This window comes from Acipenser ruthenus, chromosome 6, assembly GCF_902713425.1.
Source record: "Acipenser ruthenus chromosome 6, fAciRut3.2 maternal haplotype, whole genome shotgun sequence".
Classification (NCBI taxonomy): domain Eukaryota; kingdom Metazoa; phylum Chordata; class Actinopteri; order Acipenseriformes; family Acipenseridae; genus Acipenser; species Acipenser ruthenus.
In genome coordinates this window covers 82,000,763-82,020,400 of record NC_081194.1, presented here as the reverse complement: position 1 = coordinate 82,020,400, position 19,638 = coordinate 82,000,763, and the positions used below count along the sequence as shown (strand labels likewise).

The 19,638-nt window shown below is 44.9% G+C and overlaps 1 protein-coding gene and 1 long non-coding RNA gene across 2 annotated transcripts in view; one reads left to right on the top strand and one right to left on the bottom strand.

The window, feature by feature from the left end:
* Nucleotides 1-19,638, bottom strand: part of LOC117410998 (AT-rich interactive domain-containing protein 1B-like) — a 245,014-nt gene that overhangs the window by 123,817 nt on the left and 101,559 nt on the right. The window lies entirely within an intron of this gene.
* Nucleotides 1,474-2,267, top strand: LOC117972484 (uncharacterized). The gene is made up of 2 exons (XR_004663526.2): nt 1,474-1,578; nt 2,087-2,267. It is a non-coding gene; the product is annotated as an uncharacterized LOC117972484 (long non-coding RNA).

Below are 19,638 nucleotides of genomic sequence, written 5' to 3'. Positions count from 1 at the left end.
CTGGATTTTTTTCCTTTTCTCCCCCTCAGGCTGATTCATCCGTTTGTAATTTAAATATTACTGTTTCTAACCTAAGCACAAAAAGTAAAAAAAAAAAAAATTAAAAAAAAGTTAGCCTGCTTGCCTGTTTCTCACTCCCCTTCTCTCTAGAAAGAAAAACAAAGTCCCCAGCCCCAATAAAAATAGCTGGTCATGCTGATGAATGATTAACTCTGGAGCCGACATGCAGGCCCCAGTGGAAAGAGTAGGAGGGGAGGGATGAGAGAGAGAGGGGGAGAGGAAAGAGTGAGAGAGGAGAGAGTTAGAGAGAGTGAGACAGAGGGTGAGGGAGAGAGTGAGAGAGAGAGGTTTTTTTTTGTTCTTTAATTTGTTTCCAACCTCCCCTTAATCCTCTAATTTGTGTTTTACTGTATTTTATAAATCAGTTTGTTTATGAAATATATGTATAATTATATATAATGATGCAATGTATATATACATGTATGTATTGTATAATTGCTTTGGCAACACCTGCTAGTGTCAGTCATGCCAATAAATCACCATTGAATTGAGAGGGCGAGAGAGTTACAGATAGTGAGAGACTTTTAAGGTCCTTTAATTTCACATTAAAATCCATTACAAATTCAACAATATGGTAAAATTAAAAAATAAAAAAAACACAATTTTTACCTTAACAGTTTTTAAAAAACAAAAATACAATTATTAATTAAAATCCATTAGAAAAAACAATAAGGTAAAACCACAGAAATATTAAATTAAGATTCAGCCGAAAATCAGCACACCAATCTTTAAAAGAGCTAATTTTACCTTAAAAAAAAAAAAAACAGATTTCAAAAACAAACAATAAGCATTTAAGTGTTCTAGGTTAAAATCCATTAGTAAAAAAATACACAAACACGGTACTCCTACTAAAAACAGAGCTCATCTACACAGGGGGACAACAGCAACACCGGGAAGTCTTTCATATGACTCTGCTCCTGTCCTCGAGTCAACTCCTCCCTCAGGACCTCTCTGAGCCCTGGAGGAGAGAGACAGCTCCTGATCTCAGCCAATATCCTGTCAACCTGCCTCACAGTGCCAGCCCAGCCTGCCACCCAATTCAGCAGCACTGAGCCAGCGAGAAAGCCCAGGAGACAGGTCAGTCTGGTCACACCTGCCCTGGCCTGTCAAAGTCTCCTCCTCTCTCTTCATCCTTACAGTTTTCCAAATTTAAATTTTTTTAGCATAAAATAGGGACAGGTTAGAAACGATCGGAGTACTGTGGTCAATAACAAACATGTGTCTTCCTATCCCCAACCTCCCTACCTTGTTAAGAAAGAAGCAGGCTACCTTCCTCCAGTGAGCCTCCTTCCCAGGATACAGGAGCCACTGCACGGGCATCAACGTGAAAGCTGATACCCTGCTAGCAGTGCTGACCAGCCCTGGCCCTCCTTCATCTCGGAGGAGATACAGCACTGCTGGTTTCTGCCAATGTCTCCCTCCCCAAAAAAACTCCAGATACAGCTTCTGCAACTCCTCTATTATTCCTTTGGGAGGGTCCAGGCACGTCAGTCTGTGCCACAGCATAGAAGCTGCCAGGTTATTTATTTATTTTTTTTTTAATTTTAGTCGTCGGCAATTATTTTTACCCCGGTTTTCACCCCAATTTAGCATGCCCAATTATTATCTGTATCCCCGGCTCACCGCTCGCAACCCCCCCGCCGACTCAGGAAACGGAGGCTGAAACAATCGTCCTCCGAAACGTGCTCCTTCCAAGCCGTCATTTTTCGCACTGAAGATCCACAGCAATGCTACCAGACCTATAGTGCCGGAGGACAACACAGATCTGGCGGCTCCGCTGCAGAGCCACAGGCGCCCTATCGGCCACAGGGGTCGCTGATGCGCGGTGAGCCATGGATTCCCCTGCCGACCTAAGCCCTCCCTACCCGGGCAGCGCTCAGCCAATTGTGCGCCGCCCCCTAGGAACTCTCGGTCACGGTCAGCTGTGACATAGCCTGGATTCGAACCAGCGATCTCCAGGCTATAGGGCACATCCTGCGAGGAGCACCTTTACTGGATGCGCCACTCGGGAGCCCCTAGCTGCCAGGTTATTAATTACTAAGACCCTCTCCCTGTAGGGCAGGCTGGTCAGCAACCCTTGCCAACTCTGAAGCCTCCCTGACTTTATCCACCAGGCCCTTCCAGTTCTGTTCCATAAAGGTATCTGTCCCTAAGAAAATTCCTTATACTTTTAGCCACTGCTGTAAAACCTGGAAGTCTTTGTTACTGTTTATAAAAACATTAACATCATCAGCATAGGCTGACACCGTCACTGCCCACGGGAGGGGTGGAGCAGGGTACTGCCCAACCCGACAGCCTGCTCCTCAGCATACCCAGCAGAGGCTCAATGGAGAGGGAGTACAGCACACCAGACAGGGAGCAGCCTTGTCTGATGCCCCTGTGCACTGGGAATGGACGGCTCAACCCGCTATTAATTTTTTAAAAACATTACTACATAAAAGTTAAATATGATTAACCCTTTGCGGTCCATTTATTAATCACGCGTCAGGCACGCCAGGTCTAATTAATTTTCACACGCGCAGTTAATTTTATACGCGCTGTTTAAAAGTATTTTTTTTCACAGTCAAACGGGTTTAAATGGCCCTGCATATCAACAAAGCACACACTAGGCATCTCCAGCCCCTCCCCAGCCTTTTGTTTGCTATAGCGTTCAGCTGTGTAAGAAATAAATAATAATAATAATAATAGTCGTACATACCGATCGATCATCTCCAGATCACTCGTTTTATCACCAAACTCCTCAATAATGCGATCCAAGTCATTATTTTATTACTATAACATCTGAAAAAAGCTCTGCAAATGTCCATGATAGTCTCAGTGCGCTGACGCACTTAGCCAGCTTGTTTATTATGGACGCCCATTATCTGATACCTGATACCATGTATGACTATTCATGAAATACGCCTTTTTTTTTTTTTTTTTTTTTTTTTCCGACTTGTCTCGGCTCCTGTCGCTACCACTCGGCAATTGAATGGTTTTCTCGGCTTTTTCCGGAGAAAAAACGACTAAACACCCGTTTATTGCGTTGCTATAATGATGTCGGACCCAGTCCGACAAAGGACCTGTGAGGAATAATTGCAATGTCGGACCCAGTCCGACAATGGACCGCAAAGGGTTAATGAACACAGGCCCAAACCCAAAGGCTTGCAGGGTTTTAAATAGGTAGTGGTGGTCAACACGATCAGACGCTTTTTCTTGCTCTATGGAGACCAGCCCCACATTAAAATCACCCATTTTGGTCAAATAAAAAAAATCTCTTATTAAAAATGGACCGTCCTGGCACACAGTATGTTTGATCAGTGTGAATTAGAGTTCAAGCAGTCCTTTAGCTTATTCGACAAACTTTTTGAAATTATTTTTAAATCGACACATAATAATGAGACTGGTCTCCCATTCTTAAGTTGGCACAGGTCTCCCTTCTTCGGCAGCAGAGTGATGACAGCCCTGCGGCAGCTGAGTGGCAGCTCTCTGGCTTTCAGGCTCTCCTGCAGCACCAGCAGCAGCTCCGGCCCCAGCTCCTTTCAGGCTCTCCTGCAGCACCAGCAGCAGCTCCGGCCCCAGCTCCTTCCAGAAGCTCTGATAGAATTCAGCTGGCAGTCGGTCAATCCCTGGGGCTTTTCCACTGGCCATCTGCATGACGGCGGTGGTCAGTTCCTGTAAAGACAGCTGTGTTTCCAGACTCCCTTACTCCTCTTGGCTCAAGCTGGGCAGTCATTATAGCATCGTATTAGTGTCAGTCTGGTCACACAGCTCTCTGGAAAACAGCTCTGTGTAAAACTGCAACGCCGCCTCTCTGATCTCCTCCTGGCCAAGTAGCTCCCTGCCACCAGTCAGCCACTTGTTGCTCGCTCTCTTTTTTTCAAGACCAAAGAAGAAGCTTGTGGGGGCATCTCTCTGAGCTCAATAAAACGGGATCGCACTTGTGCCCCCCGCACCTTGTCCTCCAGCAGGCTGCCCAGGGCTTGTCTCTGCTCCCGCAAGGTCTCCTGTGCCACTGGCTCTGTTCATTTTCAAGCTGAAGGATCTCTCTCTCCAGCTTTCAATGATTATAGCTGTTATCAGGATGCAGTGATGGTCAGGCTGCTTAGAATTATTTTTGTTATTGAAAAAATATTTAAATGTTGTCTTGTTGTGTACAACCTCTCTGTGTGATTCTGTGTGACCAGATGTACGGGCGAGTGGTGGGATGCAGAGGTTCTACACTATTTCTACATTTGTTAAAATCACCTCCCACTATTAAAACGTGTTCATCTTCAACTGTTAAAAGAGTTTGCTTTAAAATATTAAAAAATACAATCCTGTCCTTTCCTATATTAGGAGCATAAACATTAATACAATCATATATTGTTTCTCCTATCTTAGCCTGCACTCGTCCTTTTATTATTTCTGTGATGTTTAAAACATTAGCTGCCAAGCCAGGTGCAAACAACACAGCCACCCCAGCACTAGTACTGAACCCACAGCTCGGCACACATTGCCCTCCCCATGCCGCTGTCCAGTCACCTTCATTTTGCATGTCTGTGTGCTTTTCCTGCAAAAACAACATGCCTGCCCTCTTCTGTTCTATTAACTCAGACAACTGTGCCCTCCTAAAACCGTGTCTGCACCCGTTAACATTAAAACAGATCAAATGAATGCTATTCATGGTGGCTACAAAATTAAAAACAATCAAACAGAAACAACAAATAGACATATACAATTATTACAGAGCTTAGCCATTTTAGTAGGATTTCTTTTTTCTTTTTAACATTTTCCGAACAGTTTCTGTTAATTTTTTTAGCCTGTATCTCTTTGGCTGATCAATTTCTTTTAATATCGTTCTTCTCACGACTAAATCAGCAGAATACAAAAACCATTTAAGGTCTGGGAAAAAACGTTTTTACATCCACCCCTCTCCTACCTTTTGTCAAGTCTAAAAAAACATTGATCTGCTCTACTGAATATAATTTTCTCTTGGCGATCTGGCTGTCAGGAATTTCAGAGAGCAACGAGGAGTCCGAAGCCTCACCTGTCTCTGCCTCATTCATGTCCATTTCTTCTTCTTGTCATTTTCCCGATCCACCTCGGCTGCTTCTGCTTGTGAGTCAGGCGGAGACGGAGTCGCATCAGCTCCGGGCTAAGACCCAGCGGCGTGCTCCTCTCCCTCTGAACAGAGATGCCACCGCCCCAGGCTGAGACCCAGAGCCGCCGCCACTCCTCCCCGGGTCTGAATCAGCAGCCCCCGCAGCACAGGATTCCATTCCTGCAGCGCCGCAGCCACTAGACTCAGACCTCTTCAGACCGGTCCGCCGTCCCCCCCGTCCCCCCCCCCCCCCCGCTCTCTCCCTCACAGATTTTTTTGTGTTTTCTCCTCTTTTTTTTTGTTTACCACAGTAAACGTTACCTCTTCACCTTCTTCACCCGAGCTCCCTTGCTTTTCAGCAGGCTCGGCTCTGGCTTCGGTACCGGCTCTTCCTCCTGTGCTCTCTGATTTCCCTCTGTCTCCTGTCCTTCCTCAGTCTCTCTCATCGGGCAGTTTTTTCTCTGGTGTCCTTGATTCCCCATTTGAAGCAACGCATTGTATCAGCGCTAACAAAAACAACACATTTGCTTCTTTCTATATTAAACGTCTTGGCGACATCTATGACAGTATTTATATTATTAAGCAACACTTAAGTCTGCATAGCACATGTTTTAATTTTTCATCTTTGAATTTCAGAGGTATACTCTTGATCAGGGGCATTCATTTTCCAAATCTACCCAGCTTTCTCACAAACAACTCATTTTTCAGAAAGGGGGGCACATTAGAAGAAATAACTTTAGTTATGGACGTTGCTAAAGAGGATATCTGCACTAGGGCTCCTTTTAGCACAAACTCTTCCTGTACCAGTATGTCTACATCTTGTGTCTCTCTAAAACAAAAAAGTAACCCTTTGTTCATTCTAGATGCGGACACAATTTTTTCTCCCCCTACCTCCTCACTAACAGCGAGCAGGCAATCCTCCACCGACACCACGGTGTCGTGTGCACACTGACAGCCGTGCTGTCGAGTCAGACCTGCTTCGCCCGACTGAGACTGAGACGACCTAAAATCAGCACAAACACAACCACAGCAAATTTAACAAACAAACAAACAAATAGACTATTTATTATAAAAACTAAAACCAGTAATGCACTAAACAATCTGTAAACTCGCTCAAGTCTCCACTCCTACCCCACTGCTTCCTCCAGCTCCTCCCACAATCCATGAGAGAGAGAGGAGAGCGAGTGAGAGAGAGGGAGAGAGGAGAGAGTTAAAGAGAGTGAGAGAGGAAAGAGTTAAAGAGAGTGAGAGAGGAAAGAGAGGGAGTTACAGAGAGTGAGAGTGAGGGCGAGAGAGAAGAGGGAGAGAGGAGAGTTAAAGAGAGTGAGAGAGGAAAGAGAGCGAGTTACAGAGAGTGAGAGAGAGGGTGAAAGAGAAGAGAGAGAGACAGAGACAGGGGAGGGGGGCCCATCAAGGGAGGCTCCAGCAGCCAGGTTAGAAATTCAAAAGAAAAGGGGATTTCATTCTGCACACCATGTGCTGTCTTTATAAGCTCTATGTTTAAACATCAAAACTGAAGCCATCTCTTTAAACCCTTAAAAAGAATGGTTTCCTTTTCCACTTCATGTTTACAATGATGACATTTGTCAGCTGGTAGTCTTTAATCTTATTGAAATATTTGATAGCGTCTAAAAGGTTCACATCTTGAATTGAAATCACTAAAAGCACAATGAAATGCAGCTCACGAGCTGCTCAAACAAGTAGGATTGTGTTTATCAGAAGAGAGGCTACACTGTGGCTGCTGCCCTGCACACAAACCACCAAAGCAGAGCTTTACTTTAGAAACACAGTGACTGAACTGGAGAGGCTGTGCAGAGGAGAGAACCCCCTTCCCTGGAGGCCCCTGTTTGCGCAGCTAAGCCACTCCAGTGGGTCAGATACTATCTTTACCCTTCAGTCTTAATGGCAGGCTCCAGAAGAAAGGGGTGAAAAGCCAGGCTTTCAAACTCGACTGATGAAACACAGCAAAATCCTGCTCCCAGCCATCTGCATCTCAATTTGTATTTACCAAACACACACACAAGCAGGTACGTACTGAACTCGCACAACACAAAGAAAGCTGACAGCTCCTCATTAGATATTCCATTAACACCAGGCTTGAAAAAGACCCCCCCCCCCCATTGGTAAAAAAACAAAACAAAATGAAAGAAAAAAGGGTAGAAAAGATCTATGGTTCTTATGAGAGAGTGGTGCGTGAGGGTAGAGTAGGTGTGTCATTATGAGAGTGTGGTGCGCGAGGGTAGAGTAGGTGTGTCGTTATGAGAGTGTGGTGCGCGAGGGTACAGTAGGTGTGTCGTTATGAGAGTGTGGTGCGTGAGGGTAGAGTAGGTGTGTCGTTATGAGAGTGTGGTGTGCGAGGGTACAGTAGGTGTGTCGTTATGAGAGTGTGGTGTGCGAGGGTAGAGTAGGTGTGTCGTTATGAGAGTGTGGTTCTTATGATATTGTGGTTCTTATGAGAGTGTGGTGCGCGAGGGTACAGTAGGTTTGTCGTTATGAGAGTGTGGTTCTTATGAGAGTGTGGTGCGCGAGGGTACAGTAGGTTTGTCGTTATGAGAGTGTGGTTCTTATGATATTGTGGTGCGCGAGGGTAGAGTAGGTGTGTCGTTATGAGAGTGTGGTGTGCGAGGGTACAGTAGGTGTGTCGTTATGAGAGTGTGGTGCGTGAGGGTAGAGTAGGTGTGTCGTTATGAGAGTGTGGTGCGCGAGGGTAGAGTAGGTGTGTCGTTATGAGTGTGGTGCGTGAGGGTAGAGTAGGTGTGTCGTTATGAGAGTGTGGTGTGCGAGGGTACAGTAGGTGTGTCGTTATGAGAGTGTGGTGCGCGAGGGTAGAGTAGGTGTGTCGTTATGAGAGTGTGGTGTGCGAGGGTAGAGTAGGTGTGTCGTTATGAGAGTGTGGTGTGCGAGGGTAGAGTAGGTGTGTCGTTATGAGAGTGTGGTGCGTGAGGGTAGAGTAGGTTTGTCGTTATGAGAGTGTGGTTCTTATGATATTGTGGTTCTTATGAGAGTGTGGTGCGCGAGGGTAGAGTAGGTGTGTCGTTATGAGAGTGTGGTGTGCGAGGGTAGAGTAGGTGTGTCGTTATGAGAGTGTGGTGCGCGAGGGTACAGTAGGTGTGTCGTTATGAGAGTGTGGTGTGCGAGGGTACAGTAGGTTTGTCGTTATGAGAGTGTGGTTCTTATGATATTGTGGTTCTTATGAGAGTGTGGTGCGCGAGGGTAGAGTAGGTGTGTCGTTATGAGAGTGTGGTGCGTGAGGGTAGAGTAGGTGTGTCGTTATGAGAGTGTGGTGCGCGAGGGTAGAGTAGGTGTGTCGTTATGAGAGTGTGGTTCTTATGATATTGTGGTTCTTATGAGAGTGTGGTGCGCGAGGGTACAGTAGGTTTGTCGTTATGAGAGTGTGGTTCTTATGAGAGTGTGGTGCGCGAGGGTACAGTAGGTTTGTCGTTATGAGAGTGTGGTTCTTATGATATTGTGGTGCGCGAGGGTAGAGTAGGTGTGTCGTTATGAGAGTGTGGTGTGCAAGGGTAGAGTAGGTGTGTCGTTATGAGAGTGTGGTGCGCGAGGGTACAGTAGGTGTGTCGTTATGAGAGTGTGGTGCGTGAGGGTAGAGTAGGTGTGTCGTTATGAGAGTGTGGTTCTTATGATATTGTGATTCTTATGAGAGTGTGGTGCGTGAGGGTAGAGTAGGTGTGTCGTTTTTGTGTCGTTATGAGAGTGTGGTGCGTGAGGGTAGAGTAGGTGTGTCGTTATGATATTGTGGTTCTTATGAGAGTGTGGTGCGCGAGGGTAGAGTAGGTGTGTTGTTATGAGAGTGTGGTGCGCGAGGGTAGAGTAGGTGTGTCGTTATGAGAGTGTGGTGCGTGAGGGTAGAGTAGGTGTGTCATTATGAGAGTGTGGTGCGCGAGGGTAGAGTAGGTGTGTCGTTATGAGAGTGTGGTGCGCGAGGGTACAGTAGGTGTGTCGTTATGAGAGTGTGGTGCGTGAGGGTAGAGTAGGTGTGTCGTTATGAGAGTGTGGTGTGCGAGGGTACAGTAGGTGTGTCGTTATGAGAGTGTGGTGTGCGAGGGTAGAGTAGGTGTGTCGTTATGAGAGTGTGGTTCTTATGATATTGTGGTTCTTATGAGAGTGTGGTGCGCGAGGGTACAGTAGGTTTGTCGTTATGAGAGTGTGGTTCTTATGAGAGTGTGGTGCGCGAGGGTACAGTAGGTTTGTCGTTATGAGAGTGTGGTTCTTATGATATTGTGGTGCGCGAGGGTAGAGTAGGTGTGTCGTTATGAGAGTGTGGTGTGCAAGGGTAGAGTAGGTGTGTCGTTATGAGAGTGTGGTGCGCGAGGGTACAGTAGGTGTGTCGTTATGAGAGTGTGGTGCGTGAGGGTAGAGTAGGTGTGTCGTTATGAGAGTGTGGTTCTTATGATATTGTGATTCTTATGAGAGTGTGGTGCGTGAGGGTAGAGTAGGTGTGTCGTTTTTGTGTCGTTATGAGAGTGTGGTGCGTGAGGGTAGAGTAGGTGTGTCGTTATGATATTGTGGTTCTTATGAGAGTGTGGTGCGCGAGGGTAGAGTAGGTGTGTTGTTATGAGAGTGTGGTGCGCGAGGGTAGAGTAGGTGTGTCGTTATGAGAGTGTGGTGCGTGAGGGTAGAGTAGGTGTGTCATTATGAGAGTGTGGTGCGCGAGGGTAGAGTAGGTGTGTCGTTATGAGAGTGTGGTGCGCGAGGGTACAGTAGGTGTGTCGTTATGAGAGTGTGGTGCGTGAGGGTAGAGTAGGTGTGTCGTTATGAGAGTGTGGTGTGCGAGGGTACAGTAGGTGTGTCGTTATGAGAGTGTGGTGTGCGAGGGTAGAGTAGGTGTGTCGTTATGAGAGTGTGGTGCGTGAGGGTAGAGTAGGTGTGTCGTTATGAGAGTGTGGTGCGTGAGGGTAGAGTAGGTGTGTCGTTATGAGAGTGTGGTGCGCGAGGGTAGAGTAGGTGTGTCGTTATGAGAGTGTGGTTCTTATGATATTGTGGTTCTTATGAGAGTGTGGTGCGCGAGGGTACAGTAGATGTATGGTTCTTATGAGAGTGTGGTGCGTTTGGCGATGTTTTCAATTTCTTTGTCCACTTTCTGGTCAAGTAACACTTGAGGGAGCTGACATATTATTGGAGCCTTTCACAGGCAGCGACGTGACGTCAAGTCATTGATTTCCCTGATAGGCCAAAAGTTACGCTCATGGGTTTATAGGATACAGTGGTAGAAACCCATAGCGTGCGACATGGGCAGTGCAGAGCTTTCAGATGCTTGTATAATAAGCATGAAACAAGACGAAACAGTTATTTTGAGTGCCAAAGCCTATTAATTCAGAACGGGTGATCATAGAAAAAAAAAAGGCTGCATAATTTGAGAACAGGGCATACACTGAAAACCTTTCCATTCAGTTGAAATAGGCAATGTAACATTTGTTCAAATTTATCTTTATTATGAAAAGCTATTTTATTGAGGTTAATGGTTAAGATTTGGCACGTTACACACACAGAAAACAAGTGCATTATTTTCACTTTAAGTATATTTATAAATCTTGACAAAGTGCACGTCATGAAAAAAACATGTGACACGTACCTTAATTTAAGAAACTCCTTCGTTATTTCCGTTTGCAATGTGTTATTTTACTGAAAGTGAAATATGCGTTTCAAATATGCGGTTCAAATATGCGTTTCAAATATGCGGTCGGTGTGTTTTGTTTGTTTCTTGCATGGTGGAGCTGCAGATCATCAAAATGCAGGTTTTGCACGTCACACTGTGTCAACAATTACACAACAAAAAAATATACTCAGAATGCAGTGCTTATTGAAATTATTTTATAAAATGTGTATTGTTGAGTTCTCATGAAATAGAAGTTATTTACAGTGCCTTGCGAAAGTATTCGGCCCCCTTGAACTTTGCGACCTTTTGCCACATTTCAGGCTTCAAACATAAAGATATGAAACTGTAATTTTTTGCGAAGAATCAACAACAAGTGGGACACAATCATGAAGTGGAACGAAATTTATTGGATATTTCAAACTTTTTTAACAAATAAAAAACTGAAAAATTAGGCGTGCAAAATTATTCAGCCCCCTTAAGTTAATACTTTGTAGCGCCACCTTTTGCTGCGATTACAGCTGTAAGTCGCTTGGGGTATGTCTCTATCAGTTTTGCACATCGAGAGACTGAAATTTTTGCCCATTCCTCCTTGCAAAACAGCTCGAGCTCAGTGAGGTTGGATGGAGAGCATTTGTGAACAGCAGTTTTCAGTTCTTTCCACAGATTCTCGATTGGATTCAGGTCTGGACTTTGACTTGGCCATTCTAACACCTGGATATGTTTATTTGTGAACCATTCCATTGTAGATTTTGCTTTATGTTTTGGATCATTGTCTTGTTGGAAGACAAATCTCCGTCCCAGTCTCAGGTCTTTTGCAGACTCCATCAGGTTTTCTTCCAGAATGGTCCTGTATTTGGCTCCATCCATCTTCCCATCAATTTTAACCATCTTCCCTGTCCCTGCTGAAGAAAAGCAGGCCCAAACCATGATGCTGCCACCACCATGTTTGACAGTGGGGATGGTGTGTTCAGGGTGATGAGCTGTGTTGCTTTTATGCCAAACATAACGTTTTGCATTGTTGCCAAAAAGTTCGATTTTGGTTTCATCTGACCAGAGCACCTTCTTCCACATGTTTGGTGTGTCTCCCAGGTGGCTTGTGGCAAACTGTAAACGACACTTTTTATGGATATCTTTAAGAAATGGCTTTCTTCTTGCCACTCTTCCATAAAGGCCAGATTTGTGCAGTATACGACTGATTGTTGTCCTATGGACAGAGTCTCCCACCTCAGCTGTAGATCTCTGCAGTTCATCCAGAGTGATCATGGGCCTCTTGGCTGCATCTCTGATCAGTCTTCTCCTTGTATGAGCTGAAAGTTTAGAGGGACGGCCAGGTCTTGGTAGATTTGCAGTGGTCTGATACTCCTTCCATTTCAATATTATCGCTTGCACAGTGCTCCTTGGGATGTTTAAAGCTTGGGAAATCTTTTTGTATCCAAATCCGGCTTTAAACTTCTCCACAACAGTATCTCAGACCTGCCTGGTGTGTTCCTTGTTCTTCATGATGCTCTCTGCGCTTTAAACGGACCTCTGAGACTATCACAGTGCAGGTGCATTTATACGGAGACTTGATTACACACAGGTGGATTCTATTTATCATCATTAGTCATTTAGGTCAACATTGGATCATTCAGAGATCCTCACTGAACTTCTGGAGAGAGTTTGCTGCACTGAAAGTAAAGGGGCTGAATAATTTTGCACGCCCAATTTTTCAGTTTTTTATTTGTTAAAAAAGTTTGAAATATCCAATAAATTTCGTTCCACTTCATGATTGTGTCCCACTTGTTGTTGATTCTTCACAAAAAATTACAGTTTCATATCTTTATGTTTGAAGCCTGAAATGTGGCAAAAGGTCGCAAAGTTCAAGGGGGCCGAATACTTTCGCAAGGCACTGTATATCCAAAATAAGAACATTTTAATGAACTACACTGTGAATGTCAGAATATGATATTTGTGTTTCGGTCTATCACAATGACAGAGGGAGTTACTTAGGGTTAACTTCATGTTAATAAACTAAATGAACACAGCACCCCTACACACGGTACAAAATGCAGCAGCAATATACAAGACATGCACATTATTTAACAGAACGGTGAAGCGACTTGTAGCAAGAGAAACAGCATTTTGCTGTTTGTTTACATGCCATTTTGTAGCGATGAGGTGCACCTGTGGAAATCAGAATACAAAACAAGGCAATGACATGATGACAGTTCTGAAAAGATTTAATACCCAATCAGTGTCCCTCAAGACACTCTCGCGATGACAAGTCGCTTTGTTACAAAAAAAGTACTGTAACCATTGTGAACTAATCGCTATCTGTGCCAAGGTGTTCTTTTAAGTGAAGTTTCCGTTCCTTCAGCCAGAGCATTTACAATGAGAAAAACCTGTTTCCCCACTAGGGTGTTCCCTCAGACGACATGCTCTCTTAGGAGGTGTCCCTATACGCGGAGACTGCTGCACTGGCTTGATCCGGGACTCTGTTTACTCCACATATTCCCATTAACACTGTGCTGCACTGGCTTGATCCGGGACTCTGTTTACTCCACATATTCCCATTAACACTGTGCTGCACTGGCTTGATCCGGGACTCTGTTTACTCCACATATTCCCATTAACACTGTGCTGCACTGGCTTGATCCGGGACTCTGTTTACTCCACATATTCCCATTAACACTGTGCTGCACTGGCTTGATCCGGGACTCTGTTTACTCCACATATTCCCATTAACACTGTGCTGCACTGGCTTGATCCAGGACTCTGTTTACTCCACATATTCCCATTAACACTGTGCTGCACTGGCTTGATCCGGGACTCTGTTTACTCCACATATTCCCATTAACACTGTGCTGCACTGGCTTGATCCGGGACTCTGTTTACTCCACATATTCCCATTAACACTGTGCTGCACTGGCTTGATCCGGGACTCTGTTTACTCCACATATTCCCATTAACACTGTGCTGCACTGGCTTGATCCGGGACTCTGTTTACTCCACATATTCCCATTAACACTGTGCTGCACTGGCTTGATCCGGGACTCTGTTTACTCCACATATTCCCATTAACACTGTGCTGCACTGGCTTGATCCAGGACTCTGTTTACTCCACATATTCCCATTAACACTGTGCTGCACTGGCTTGATCCAGGACTCTGTTTACTCCACATATTCCCATTAACACTGTGCTGCACTGGCTTGATCCGGGACTCTGTTTACTCCACATATTCCCATTAACACTGTGCTGCACTGGCTTGATCCGGGACTCTGTTTACTCCACATATTCCCATTAACACTGTGCTGCACTGGCTTGATCCGGGACTCTGTTTACTCCACATATTCCCATTAACACTGTGCTGCACTGGCTTGATCCAGGACTCTGTTTACTCCACATATTCCCATTAACACTGTGCTGCACTGGCTTGATCCAGGACTCTGTTTACTCCACATATTCCCATTAACACTGTGCTGCACTGGCTTGATCCGGGACTCTGTTTACTCCACATATTCCCATTAACACTGTGCTGCACTGGCTTGATCCAGGACTCTGTTTACTCCACATATTCCCATTAACACTGTGCTGCACTGGCTTGATCCAGGACTCTGTTTACTCCACATATTCCCATTAACACTGTGCTGCACTGGCTTGATCCGGGACTCTGTTTACTCCACATATTCCCATTAACACTGTGCTGCACTGGCTTGATCCGGGACTCTGTTTACTCCACATATTCCCATTAACACTGTGCTGCACTGGCTTGATCCGGGACTCTGTTTACTCCACATATTCCCATTAACACTGTGCTGCACTGGCTTGATCCAGGACTTTGTTTACTCCACATATTCCCATTAACACTGTGCTGCACTGGCTTGATCCAGGACTCTGTTTACTCCACATATTCCCATTAACACTGTGCTGCACTGGCTTGATCCGGGACTCTGTTTACTCCACATATTCCCATTAACACTGTGCTGCACTGGCTTGATCCAGGACTCTGTTTACTCCACATATTCCCATTAACACTGTGCTGCACTGGCTTGATCCAGGACTCTGTTTACTCCACATATTCCCATTAACACTGTGTTGCACTGGCTTGATCCGGGACTCTGTTTACTCCACATATTCCCATTAACACTGTGTTGCACTGGCTTGATCAGGGACTCTGTTTACTCCACATATTCCCATTAACACTGTTACGTAGGCCGGGCCCCCAAAAAAAAAAAAAAAGATAGAGAAATTGAATATTATTTTTGAAGTCTATTGTCTTTGTTAAATTCACAAATTGTTGTAAGTCTTGCTTTTGATTTTTTATTATGAAAGACAAGATACCTTTGTACCTACACTATAGATTTTTGTTCAGAAGCAGCTTCAGCTACTTGCTCTCTATACAGTATAAATCTTGTTTAGTTTTTTCATATTCAAATAGCCTAAGCCTTAACTCCCTGTGTGTTGTATAAATCCAATATTACAAATATTAGTTATTTGAGACTGAAGCAAAATAAATAAATAATAATACATACATAGATAGGTGGCCTTGGATAAAGGCAGCAGCTAAATAAATAATGAATAAATAATAATATTACAGTATGCAACGAGTGTAATAATATGCAACTAGATTGATAACACTAGCTTCAGCTTCAGTATCAAACAATAATAAATGAAAGAGATCTCTGAAAGACAACATCTAAACTACTGTTGATTATTTATGGATGTTTGCTGCATTCTTCCAAAGTTCAGCTATCTTTGCGCTCAACTACTTTAAAATGCAGTCTTTGCTTACATTCCAGTCTGTTTATAGCTTCCAAAGGTAATTTTTAGTGGGGTGGTCCCAGAGTTGTGCACACTACTCTGTATAGTGTGTGTGTGTGTGTGTGATGTAAAGCAGTAGGGGTATATTTAAGTTGAGTGAAAGAAAGAGAATATTTTGCATCAGAGTATTCATCGATTTAATAGTAGACACCAGTTCTTGTATTGCAGGGGGCTTTCTTGTTGATCTTGCTGTGAGCAGTGCTGAAGTAAAGCTCCTTTATTGCACTAATGGGGTACTTTGGCAGACACTGTAAGCAGACCACTACTAGTCTAACACATGCTTAAACCATCCAAACACTGCACCAGAATGCACCCCCTCCCACACTCTCCCCCCTCGCCGCTACGTGCCTCAATGACATGGGTGCCCCTGATTACCTTGTAAAAAACGAATTGAAAACCCTGAGCTGGAACCATCGTCAGAGGCAACCACTAAAAAAGGGGCCTATAATATTAAACAAACTGTTTTATAACTTATTAATGCATGTCCTTATTTTACTTATCTGTATGGCTTTGTAGTAAAGTTTTAACATGTTCACTGAGTTTAACAACTTAATGTTAAAATACAAGTAATGTAATTAATTTGCAGAGTCATTGTGAAAAAAAAAATGCACTGAGCCGATAAAGAACCTTGTAGAACACACGCGTGGCTGTGCAGGAGTTCAAAGTAACATCGCAGTTAAAATGGAAGGCTCTTTTTTACCATTAAATATTGTACAGTATTTACCGAGATTACTCATGACTTCTAGGTAGTGTTGCATTTTACCCCCTGAAAATACATTTTACTCTCTCAGTGTTAAACCTTATCTGGAGCTCTGTTTCCAGGTTTTTATATTTTTATTTGAATTCAATAAAAGCACAGTCGTTTATCAATTCATTTTTTTGTTGTGTTACACTTTTGTTTGCTACAATATGCTTTGTTTTTGCAATGGTGAAACACAATGTGTGGGTCTGCTAACACAGACACATGCAGCAGTTATACAATTCTATTGTTTTGGAAGTCGAAAGAACTCAGGCAGAAACAAGTCAGCAAAAAAGGCTTACCAAAAAGCAAAAAACTCCTGTAAACCAAGTGAAGAACTCTAAAACCAGCAACACGTGTGATAATGACATTTCTGTAGCTAACATCTGTCTGCTCTCAGGGGTCTGTCTGCTCTCGGGGGTCTGTCTGCTCTCAGGGGCCTGCTCTCAGGGGTCTGTCTGCTCTCAGGGGTCTGTCTGATCTCGGGGTTCCGTCTGCTCTCAGGGGTCTGTCTGCTCTCGGGGGTCTGTCTGCTCTCAGGGGTCTGTCTGATCTCGGGGTTCCGTCTGCTCTCAGGGGTCTGTCTGCTCTCAGGGGCCAGCTCTCAGGGGTCTGTCGGCTCTCAGGGGTCTGTCTGTCTGCTCTCAGTGGTCTGTCCGCTCTCAAGGGTCTGTCTGCTCTCGGGGGTCTGTCTGCTCTCAGGGGCCTGCTCTCAGGGGTCTGTCGGCTCTCAGGGGTCTGTCTGTCTGCTCTCAGTGGTCTGTCCGCTCTCAAGGGTCTGTCTGCTCTCGGGGGTCTGTCTGCTCTCAGGGGCCTGCTCTCAGGGGTCTGTCTGCTCTCTGGGGTCTGTCTGCTCTCAGGGGTCTGTATGCTCTCAGGGGTCTGTCTGCTCTCGGGGGTCTGTCTGCTCTCAGGGGTCTGTCTGCTCTCAGGGGTCTGTCTGCTCTCGGGGGTCTGTCTGCTCTCGGGGGTCTGTCTGCTCTCAGGGGTCTGTCTGCTCTCAGGGGCCTGCTCTCAGGGGTCTGTCTGCTCTCAGGGGCCTACTCTCAGGGGTCTGTCTGCTCTCGGGGGTCTGTCTGCTCTCAGGGGTCTGTCTGCTCTCAGGGGTCTGTCTGCTCTCGGGGGTCTGTCTGCTCTCAGGGGTCTGTCTGCTCTCAGGGGTCTGTCTGCTCTCAGGGGTCTGTCTGATCTCGGGGTTCTGTCTGCTCTCAGGGGTCTGTCTGCTCTAGGGGGTCTGTCTGCTCTCAGGGGCCTGCTCTCAGGGGCCTGCTCTCAGGGGTCTGTCTGCTCTCGGGGGTCTGTCTGCTCTCAGGGGTCTGTCTGCTCTCAGGGGTCTGTCTGCTCTCGGGGGTCTGTCTGCTCTCAGGGGTCTGTCTGCTCTCAGGGGTCTGTCTGCTCTCGGGGGTCTGTCTGCTCTCAGGGGTCTGTCTGCTCTCAGGGGTCTGTCTGCTCTCAGGGGCCTGCTCTCAGGGGTCTGTCGGCTCTCAGGGGTCTGTCTGTCTGCTCTCAGTGGTCTGTCCGCTCTCAAGGGTCTGTCTGCTCTCAGGGGTCTGTCTGATCTCGGGGTTCTGTCTGCTCTCAGGGGTCTGTCTGCTCTTGGGGGTCTGTCTGCTCTCAGGGGTCTGTCTGCTCTCAGGGGCCTGCTCTCAGGGGTCTGTCTGCTCTCAGGGGCCTGCTCTCAGGGGTCTGTCTGCTCTCAGGGGCCAGCTCTCAGGGGTCTGTCTGCTCTCAGGGGTCTGTCTGCTGTTTCTATTTCACAAGCCTCTCTGGTGGATTGTGCAATGTTGCTGTAGTCTGCACTGCTCAGAGCTGGACAAGCCCTCCTGGATGAGATGATGAAGGAACTCTGTGTTTGTTACAATACTGACCACATGCCATTTCTGGTGTGATAATAAAGGAAGTTTAATATTGGAAGAGATTCCACTGGCAAAATCTAAAATTATTTATTTATTTCTTAGCAGACGCCCTTATCCAGGGCGACTTACAATCGTAAGCAAATACATTTCAAGTATCACAGTACAAGTAATAATACAAATACAATTAAGAGCAAGATAAATGAGGACCATTTACAAGCAATAATGACCAATAATAAAGCATTACTATGAATTTGTAGTGTGGTGGTCAACTTCACTGTGCTGTATACACCTTGTATCTGATGGGGCCAGTATAGTTATACGTTGGTTCTGTTAGGTGTAAATAGTATTTGTTGTTTAAAAGGTTACAAGTTAAGAGAATTCTATACAGAAATTGTTGAAACGCTTCTTGGTTTCTTTTATTTCTAGGCTGCTTGCAAGTCATGCTTTGCGTTTGCTTTTTCTTTGCTTCTCATGAGATAACTGACATGCCTGCTGGGTAGCAATCATTCACTCGGATGCTTGCTGTTTTCTGGGTCTCTTATATTGGGTTATCATTAGACAGGCTCACAGGCTAGAACTGCTACACAGTGAGTGGTGTCTCCATCATCATAATCATACAAATATCAGCATTGCTGTCTACTACAAACGAGCCAACAAGGACAGCACCAACAAATCCCATTCTGTGTCACAAAACAGACCGCCTCCCTGTCCCCACCATCAGAGCTATTCTGATTGAACTGACAGTTATGGGGAACGGACGTCATCTTTACAACCCAGTGATAATCCTGAAGTAATGTTATTGGCTTGGGGTTGGTATACACATAACATTACTGTCGTTTGTAATCGATATCAACTCCCAATTCATCTATTCTGCCTTTTTTGTGTGCCTACCTGTGCTTCTGTGAGTGCCTCTCAGAACAGTGGGTGTGCATTCACAGGCTTCGGGGGGTATTGAACAGGAGCAGTGCTAGGCATAAGCTGAGCAATCAATTGCTTAGGGTCCTGAGCAGCTCAAGGGTTAATATATATATATATATATATATATATTATATATATATTATTTGACTTTTCTCTTCCCTGTTTTAGTATTGTACTCATCTGACAATTTTTTTTTCAAAACGATCCAAAAACACTTCACTCAGTAACGGAGGGAGGTTTAAAAACTGCTTCAGCAAGACGATTCTCAGTTAGCGGCTCGTGCGGTGTACGCGAGTGCTGATTGGTTGAGAAAGATACCGGCTCAGTGTGTGAGCAGAAACGGCTTCAAAAAGGTTGTTCACCTCAGGGGCCGAAAAAAGAAAAAAAAAACAGAGAAGGAATTCATCCTAAAGGAAAAAGTTATGTTTTATTTTTAATTTTTGCTTAAATTATTATTAGTGGTGTGGAGATATTAGTTATATATATATATATATATATATATATATATATATATATAGACATTTAATTATAGTTTTGCACCATTTTTTTTTTATCCACAAGATCAGAACGTAGTTATTAATCCGAGTT